Genomic DNA, 9497 nt, shown 5'->3' with positions numbered 1-9497 from the left:
TCATCTCCAGAGCCTTGACCTCTTATTACCAAGAGGGAGTCAAGATGGATGAGGAAAAGTAGGCTAGAGGGGCTTAAAATAAATATGGAGGAGTCCAAGGAGGGGTGAATCCCCAAATGCCTGATTCAAGCTGACTCTGTAGAAAGAGGAAAAAATATTTGCTGCCATCATTTGGCCTTCATATGTGTTCATTATGAGATGCTGCTAAGTGTTTTTATAATAATGGAGCACAGCTGCACACCCCAACACCCTCCCTATCCAGTCCAATTCCCTCACTTTAAAGCATTCCTGTCTCTTCTTCCCCTCTCTACATCAGATTTTTCAGGCTGCATGGTATATTCAAGCTTCCCTCCCAAATTTACTTCTTCAAATGCATCTGGAAGGAAGATATGGTCCTCTATCTGATCCTTCTGTCAGAGACCAAACAAAAACACCAGAGCTTGGTGGGAGTGGAGGCAAGGTCAAATGGCCTCTGAATTCTGTGGGGTTTGTTGATTTCCTGGGCTTTACATTACTCTCCACACCTTCTTTTCCTCAGTCTCTCTATCCTTTCACCATCCTTTATTCAACCTTATCCCCATGCTTTAGACCCAAGCCTCATATCAGAGAACCCAGCCAAAACTCAGCCTCACTCCCAGACTCCAGGCCAGACTCAGTCTTGGTCAATAGAAAAGTCTGGAAGGCAGGGTGGAGCAGCATCTCAACCTTTGTCCCTGGTTGTAATCCCTGCACTGTTTTTAACTTCTGGTCTTTGCTGGTTGTTCCCCATTTGCTTATCTCAAATCCACTCTCTTTTTACCCTGCTCTATACCAAGAAGCTGACTCCTTCTTGGTATGCCTCATAGTAAAGAATGCTTCATCTCGGCTCCACTGCCAAATGACTTTCAGCTGGGTTTAACTGAGGGAGGCACTGGCAGGAGGTGGCGAGTGGTAGTAAAAACAGGTCGGGGACTTACCTGCTGCCATGGTGCACCTTCCTGCATCCCTCATGGCTATGGTTCCTGCCAGACAGTTGTTCTTTTACACCTCAGCTCCCTGAGCCCTTCAGTCACAAGGGTGGTAACAGCCTTCCACTGCTGGTTATGTCTGCGTACTTCATGATCTTGTCTGCTTCTTTGAGGTTGACCATGAAGTCTCTTCATTTGAACAGTCTCCTAGCAGGAGCTTTACCTGTGCATGGTCCAGTTATCTTCTCCCTTCTCAGTTGCCCATCTTCATCCCCTATCTGATACTTTGGTTATCTCTTTGGAAAGGGGTAGTGGATACTCTACTGTGCCACCCAGATCTCTCAGCTCCATGCTGCTAGCCTTTGAAGACAGTGCCTGAAAGACTAGGCCAAATTTCCTTCTGTCAAGTCCTAACCACATTTTGCCATTCACCTGTCTGAATCTCCCACTTGTTCCCCAATCCTCAGAAAGTCCATTAGTTGGTCCTCTCTCCCTCTGTGACAAGTGTCTCTGGTTTGAGCCAGCTCATCACCAACTGACCTCTAGTGCTGATGTTCTTTCTCATGATAAAGATGGTCCTCAGTTCCCACTATGTGCTGGGCACAGTGTCAGGTACTAGGGACACAGAAATTGACAAGAGGTAGTTTCTGCCTTTGAGGATTCAAATCTTAGATATGCCACTTTATTAGATGTATGACTTTGTTAAGGAGATTAGAAGAAGTGGCTAGAAAGGTAGGAGGAAGATTCAAAGAGAATGGTACTCTGGCAACTTCCTCAGGGAAGAGGGAGAGACCAACTGTGTCAAATGCTGCTTGATGGGTCACATAACATAAAGACTGAAAATTTTCACTGGCTAAGGTTGTGGCTACATGGAGGTTACCAGAAAGCTTGACAAGAGCTGTTTTAGTGGAATGGTGGGGGTAACGGCCTAACTGTAGAGTAGATTCAAGAGGGAAAGGGGGTCAATGATGTGGAGATGGAGTGAATGATGTGGAGACACGGTTTTGCTATAAAGGGAAACAAAGCAATGTGGTGGCAGATCATAAGAGGTTTATTTGTACATTTAAGACAGGAGATTTTGCAGCAAGATTTTATACAATGGTGCAATGATCAAGAGGAGAAATTCCAATGATTCAATATTCAGTCGCTGGAGCGAGAGGAGACAGAGATGTATTTGGTGCACAAGTGAGCATAGTGCTCTTAGGAGCATGGAGATCATATGTAGGAGAACAGAGGCAAGCAGGTTCATAGATAAGAGACTGCCCTTCCGACTGCTTCCTTTTTCTCAATGAAATAAGGAGAAAGGTCATAAGCTAAGGGGGAGAGAAGTTAGGGAAAGACACCTGTGATTTCAAGAGGAAAGAAGTACATAAATAGTCACTCAGGGGAATGGAGGGAGAATGGATTGATAGGGCTTGTAATTTGGGCTGTTGGAATGATTTGATTAGATAATAAAAGAAAAGCATTTAGCACAATGACCTGTATATAGTGAACATATTTTAAAAATAGTTATTATTAAGTCAATCTAGTGATGTCCATGATATGCCTCAAAGTACTTTGAGAACGTGGAGGAAGTATCCCTCTCAGGAAAGCTGGGGAACTAACTCCAGAGGCAGTGAATTGAGAGCTGTTCTTAAGGATGAAAAAAGGAATGATGTAACAATTAAAGAACACTATGTGCCACACATAGTACTGAGTATGAACCAACTGGTGACCTATTTGTGTAAATAATGTTTTTTTGGAATGTAGTGATATATATATTTTTATGAATATATATATCCATATTTATCAATTATATATGTATACATATATTTTATGGATTATCTATAACTGCTTTCATGCTACAATGTCAGAATTAAGTAATTGCAATAGAAACTGCATGGCCTGAAAGTCTAAAATATTTGCTATCCAGTTTTTTACCAAAAAAAGTTTGTTCATCTCTGAACATAGAATTAGATAATGAGTGGTTGTGAACCTAAGAAAACAAATCAGAGACACAAATAATATCCTTATAGAATGAATCCATTAGAAACAGCAAGGAAGAAAAGCAATACCATTAGAAACAGAATTACTGACGTGGAAGAAACTGCTAAAATCATCAATAGCCAATGCAGTTAGGGGAGAAAAAAAACAACAACTCATGGATTAAAGCAATCAGAAGGAAAACAGATAAATATCGACAATCTTATTCTCAAATTCTCCAGATATTTAGAACAGCTGAAGATGATATCAAGGATATTTGGTATTCCTGAAGTAGAAAATTCAAAAATATGGAACAGAAAGAGTAAGAATTCAGATATAATCTAAAAAATTTTCCAAAAATGCAGAAAGAATTGAATATGGAGCCCTGAAAGAACATACCATGTTCCCAGAAATCCTAATCTAGGACAACTCACAGTGAATCATATTCTGATTCAGTTTCAAGAATCAAGAACATCAAAAGAAAAAAAAAAAAAGAATCAAGAACATCTTCAGACATCCAGATAGAAATTGTAAATAATGCACAAGGGATAAAAAAATTGTGATCTCAGAACACAATGGAATAATATTCATAAAGCTCTGAAGGGAAGAAAATATTCTTAATATTTTTCATAATCTGTCAGCCTTACAACAGTAGTTCTCAGACCTAGCTGCACATCGGGATCTCTGGAGAGTTTTTTAAATGTCCTATGTTCAGAGGGCACCCTAAACCAGCCAGATCAAAATATCTGGGAGTAGAGTCTGGACAACGATATTTCTCAAAAATTCACCAGGTGACTCTAAGTGCAAGTGATTCTATGGTAGGATACTCAAAGTGTGAACCCCAGTTCAGTGGCAACAATCATGGAGCTTGGTAGAAATGACGTGTCAACCCCCCACCCTAGACCTATAGAAATAGAGACTTATCTGAGACTTTAACAAGCTCTCCAGGCAATTTGGATGCTTGCTTTTGAAAAGCTTTGAAAAAGAATCTCTTTCTCTCATAACGTTTTCCTCACTTTAGATTGTTATAAAGCCTCACTGGTTCTGTGAAAGGGTTCATTATCTTTTGATGTAGTGACTTACTGTCCTAGAAGATGGGGGGGCAGGGACAGCTCCCGTGGCGCAGCGGTTTAGCGCCGCCTGCAGCCCAGGGCCTGATCCTGGAGACCCGGGATCCAGTCCCACGTCGGGCTCCCTGCATGGAGCCTGCTTGTGTCTCTGCCCCTCTCTCTCTCTCTCTCTCTCTCTCTCTCTCTGAATAAATAAATCTAAGAAGAAGAAGAAGAAGGAAGAAGAAGAAGAAGGGGGGATGGGGGGAGAATCTCTGTGTGAATGACTGAGTGAAGCAGAGGCCAGCACTAGTGATATACGCCATCCAAGTCCTGAGCTCTCTCTCTATGACTTATGCTCAAGTTTTCCCTGCAACAAAGACTGTATCTGGAAGCTTTCTTTGTTCACTCATGTAGATTTTTCTAAGCTGACAAATGTTGTAGATCAGAACCAGAAGTTTCTTGCAGAGGAATCTATTAGGAAAGAATATCCCTTTTAGGGAAAAAAAAAAAGGTCTAGATAGAGATTCAGAGATAAATCTATAGATGGATCTCAATATAGATTTAAAAATATTTAACAATTTATAACATTTGGATTTTAGCAATGTCTTCAGTTGCATTTAAATTTATTTTTCTTATATCTGTGTAAAATTAACTAATTTTGATACAACATGCATAGAATGATCCCACTACAATAAAAGTAGTTCTGTATCCATCTGCAAATATACAGAGAAAGATGTTCACTTGATATTATTTATGAGTGATAAGACTTGAGGTGCTTTTTGAATTTTCTTCTTCCACACTGTTGAAATCCTGAAAATGTAAACTATTCTTCCAAAAATACTGAAGTGAATTTTCTAGTAAAGAAAAAAACAAAAAACACCCAAATCCTGAATTTATTAATTTGACCAGGATGATCAGGATCTGTGTACCAGCTCATAACAACCAAATTCACAAAGATTGTGAGCCAGATCTGCAATACATTAATTAACATACCCATTCCTAGATCTAAGATTCATCATCCAGAGAAGGCACTTACTTTTTAGGTGACTAGATTTACTCAGGACTCTAAACTACATATTAGAGAGTTGCTTAATGAGCATAGAATTAGAGAAAAAGCAGTAGGTTTTGTCTTCTTAGGAAATTTCTTTGAAACTATCATCAGCTAATGATTTGTCCTTCAATGAAGCAATTATTCTTTGTAAAGACCTGTTTTCTTGCCCTAAAACCAAGACTCTCTCTTCTCATCCTAAATATTTACCATAAGGTACGGTTTCCGAAGAAAATGTTGGACCAATTTCCAAATCACAATTTCTGGAAGACCAGACATAAATTTAACACCCATGGTAGCTACAGTATCAGAGGTTGGCATCTCACACTTATCTCTACAATCTTGGGTTTATCTCACTTGGAGGTTGTCTGAGTCTTCTGTGTACTAAATACATCCTTTTTCTGAGGAACAAAAAGAGTATATACAATGTAAGGAAGTAGAGCCTGTGGGGCTTTTTTTTTTTTTTTTAATTTTTACTGAAAAACAGGGCATCTGGGTGGCTCAGTTGGTTGAGTGGCTGCTTTCAGCTCAGGTCGTGATCTCAGGGTTCTGGGAATAGAGCCCCGAATAGGGCTTCGTGCTCACCGGGGAGCCTGCTTCTCCCTCTCCTTCTGCTCCTCCCCCAGCTCATGCTTTCTCTCTCGCTCTCTCTCAAATAAATAAATAAAATCTTAAAAAATATTTCATGGGAGACACACACACATAGAAAGAGAGAGAAAAATCTTAAAAAAGATTTCACGAGAGAGACAGAGAGAGAAAGAGAGAGAGACAGACAGAGACACAGGCAGAGGGAGAAGCAGGCTCCATGCAGGGAGCCCGATGTGGGACTTGATCCTGGAACTCCGGGATCACGTCCTGGGCCAAAGATAGACGCTCAACCCCTGTGCCACCCAGGCGTCCAAAATAAATAAAATCCTTTAAAAAATAAAATAAAATAAAAATTTAATGAAAAGCATAAGTTAAATTCAATCTAAGGCTTAAAAGGTGATTAATTGGGCAGCCCGGGTGGCTCAGCGGTTTAGCGCCGCCTTCAGCCCGGGGCGTGATCCTGGAGACCCGAGATGGAGTCCGGTGTCAGGCTCCCTGCATGGAGCCTGCTTCTCCCTCTGCCTCTCTCTCTCTCTCTCTCTCCCTCTCTCTCTCTCTCTCTCTCTCTCTCTCTCTCTGTGTGTCTTTCATGAATAAATAAATAAAATCTTTAAAAAAATAAAAGGTGATTATATTCAGTGTATTTCATATCTTTCTTTATTAAAAAGAAATAAACAGGGATCCCTGGGTGGCGCAGCGGTTTAGCGCCTGCCTTTGGCCCAGGGCGCGATCCTGGAGACCTGGGATCGAATCCCACGTCAGGCTCCCGGTGCATGGAGCCTGCTTCTCCCTCTGCCTGTGTCTCTGCCTCTCTCTCTCTCTCTCTCTCTCTGTGACTATCATAAATAAATAAATAATTAAAAAAAAAAAAAAAAGAAATAAACACTTCACTCCGTTCTTGCATTGACTTGGGTTGAACTCTTTCATGGGTGAGAAGGAAGCAAGACTTTCTACGCTACTAATATAAATGATCCAGGATGTGTCAGTATCATAATTTAGAAACTTAACTCAAGATCAGGATATTTTTCGCAGCACAAAGACTATCTCCTTCTAAATTTTAAGTAACTAAACTATGATGTATCAACTCAATTTAAGTTTTCAAACAATTATTATTCCACTAAGTTTATGTATATGAGCTTTGAATCCTAGTAGGTTAGAATTCTATTCTCCTGTTTTCTAGCTGGAAATCCAGTGTAAAACAAACACAAAATCAAAACCCTTTATTTACTTCATTTCTAAAACAGGAAAAACATCACTTACCTACTTTTTAGGGGTTCTATAACATTTGCAAAGTAATATTAAATGTTTAGAGTACATACTAGGAGCTGAATAAACGAAATTCATTTGATAATCAAAGATATTTAAAAGGGCTTGTCCAAATAAGAGTTTGTAAATTTTTTGTTTGAGAGTATAGCTTTTCTCATGTCCCATTTTTCAAATCACTGACCACACTTGGAATAGGTGGTCAGAAGATAGAGAAAGTACCAGTAATATCTAAATCATTCTCAACTGAAATTCAGATGTAAGCACGAGCATACCCACTTAAATTTACTTGGTTATCTTCCAGGAATGGATTCATTGTGATAATGCATACAAACACATACATATTCATAATATATTTTACACATTAACATAAAGCATTGAAAGACATGGAATATGTTAATTTTCCCACATTTGTGGTGGTTTCTTTTTTTCTTCTTCCGCTTTTACTTTCTTCCTATTTCCTCCCATCCCTTATGAATTTGGGCTCTCTTCTCTCTACTTTTTATCAGGGGAAACACAGTCTTTGCTATACAAATGTTTCTCTAAGTTCTAATTCTAGTCAGTATCTTTTTCCGGAACTGCACACCTGCTTCCAACTACCCATTTGGCATTTCTGTCCTGATGACACTCTAGACTGAATGTACACAAAATTGCATTCACCATCTTATTCCCCCCTAAACAACACCTTCTTCAGAGAATCCTATGTCTAAAATTGGAAATGAGCTGGTTTTTTACTCTTCCTCTCCTGATACCCTATGCTAATCAGTTAATCTGAAGTCTTTTGCCATAATGTCTAATTATCTAGTCTCTCCTTCCTATTCCCTTTTCTACCTTTCTACTGAGTGATTTTTACCTCAGTTTTTATAACAACCTCCTAAATGCTTTCCCTAGCTCCAGCCCCCTCCTATACAATCTGGCCTAAACATTATACCCGAATGAACCTTCCTAATTCACAAAGGCAATAATTTACTTTCACACTCAAAATCTGCCATTGTGAAACAGAGGAAATATAAACTCATGCTTGGCATCTGACAGTCCCTAGCAGGTGTCATCAGGTTATATTTTGAGCCCTATCACCCTCGATTCTTTTGACCCCAAGAGTGCATAAATGAATGGCCCCACAAAGGAAGATCTAGTTTGTAATTCTCTTTGACCCACACATGGTTTATACATTTGGAATCAGCTGTTTATTTCACTTAGTTGCTAACATTTACATAGGCTTTGCAACTTTGGGCTTACATTGCCACATGACAGACACAAAGCTAGGCAGTGAGTGCCCTTTAAAATTGAGAAACATGCCCTGGTTCACCACAGCTTTCATCTGATTGGTGCTATACTTCATCTGGTCCTGGCTAGGTGCCAATAAGCATGTGAATTTATGACACTTGCCCTATATTACCTAGTGCTCCAGCCAAATGCATCATTCCCAAATGCACAGCATGCCTTTGTTTATGTTGTTCCATCTTTTTTTTTGTATATTTTTTATTGTAGTTTGATTTGCCAACATGTGGTATAACACCCAGTGCTCATCCCATCAGGTGCCCCCCTCAGTGCCCGTCACTCCGTTACCCCAACCCCCTGCCCACCTCCCCTTCCACTACCCCTTGTTTATTTCCCAGAGTTAGGAGTCTCTCATGTTCTGTCTCCCTCTCTGATATTTCCCACTCATTTTCTCTCCTTTCCCCTTTATTCCCTTTCACTATTTTTTATATTCCCCAAATGAATGAAACCATATAATGTTTGTCCTTCTCCGATTGACTTACTTCACTCAACAGAATACCCTCCAGTTCCATCTACCATTAATGGTGGGTATTTGTCATTTCTAATGGATGAGGAATATTCCATTGTATACATAAACCACATCTTCTTTATCCATTCATCTTTCGATGGACACCGAGGCTCCTTCCACAGTTTGGCTATTGTGGACATTGCTGCTATAAACATTGGGGTGCAGGTGTCCTGCCGTTTAAAAATATGGAACGCTTCATGAATTTGTGTGTCATCCTTGCACAGGGGCCATGCTAATCTTCTCCGTACTGTTCCAATTTTAGTATATGTGCTGTCAAAGTAAGCACTGTTGTTCCATCTTTTGTTGTTGTTGTTGTTCCATATTTAATAGAAATACCCTCTCCCTCGATTTTTCCTGTCTTTAAGGTCCATTTCAAATACTGAATCTCCCGTGATGCTTTCTCACCACCAGCTGGATGTTACTGCCCTGTTTTTGAGCCTGCGTAACATTTTATGGTTCTCTTATGGCCCACTCTTCACTGGATAAGTCATCGGTATCCTTGATTTCTACACTTTCTCAGGGAGATGTACTAATGGACACTTGCCCCCTACTCCTCAAGGCTTTCTGAAGGAAAAGTTTTCCTTTTGACACCTTCCCTTCTCCTCCTCACAGAGATGGAGTGAGTCTCCCTCTTTCCCCTCAGGGATCTTCCTGTATACACAATGGGAATGCTTTGCTCTACTTGTCAGGAAAAGCCCTGATATGGCAAGTGAGGTTGTCAGCAATGCCTGAGTGTGTACATTTGTCCAATTATGAAGTTCAGGATTAGGAGGCCCACTATTGCCACAGGAGACAGGATTTTACTTCCAGATTTTTCCAGCAAACAAAGCTAATATTTTCATCTGCTT

At 40.1% G+C, this 9497-nt stretch overlaps 1 non-coding gene across 1 annotated transcript; it reads right to left on the bottom strand.

Moving 5' to 3' along the window:
* Nucleotides 1-8828: 8828 nt before the first annotated feature.
* On the bottom strand, nucleotides 8829-8935 carry LOC121499230. Its single transcript, XR_005990058.1, has one exon. It is a non-coding gene; the product is annotated as a U6 spliceosomal RNA (small nuclear RNA).
* Nucleotides 8936-9497: the final 562 nt, after the last annotated feature.

The sequence above is a fragment of the Vulpes lagopus genome, chromosome 9 (genome assembly GCF_018345385.1).
Source record: "Vulpes lagopus strain Blue_001 chromosome 9, ASM1834538v1, whole genome shotgun sequence".
NCBI lineage: Eukaryota > Metazoa > Chordata > Mammalia > Carnivora > Canidae > Vulpes > Vulpes lagopus.
Note: the sequence above shows the minus strand (reverse complement) of the source record. Positions and strands in the feature narration are given on the sequence as shown.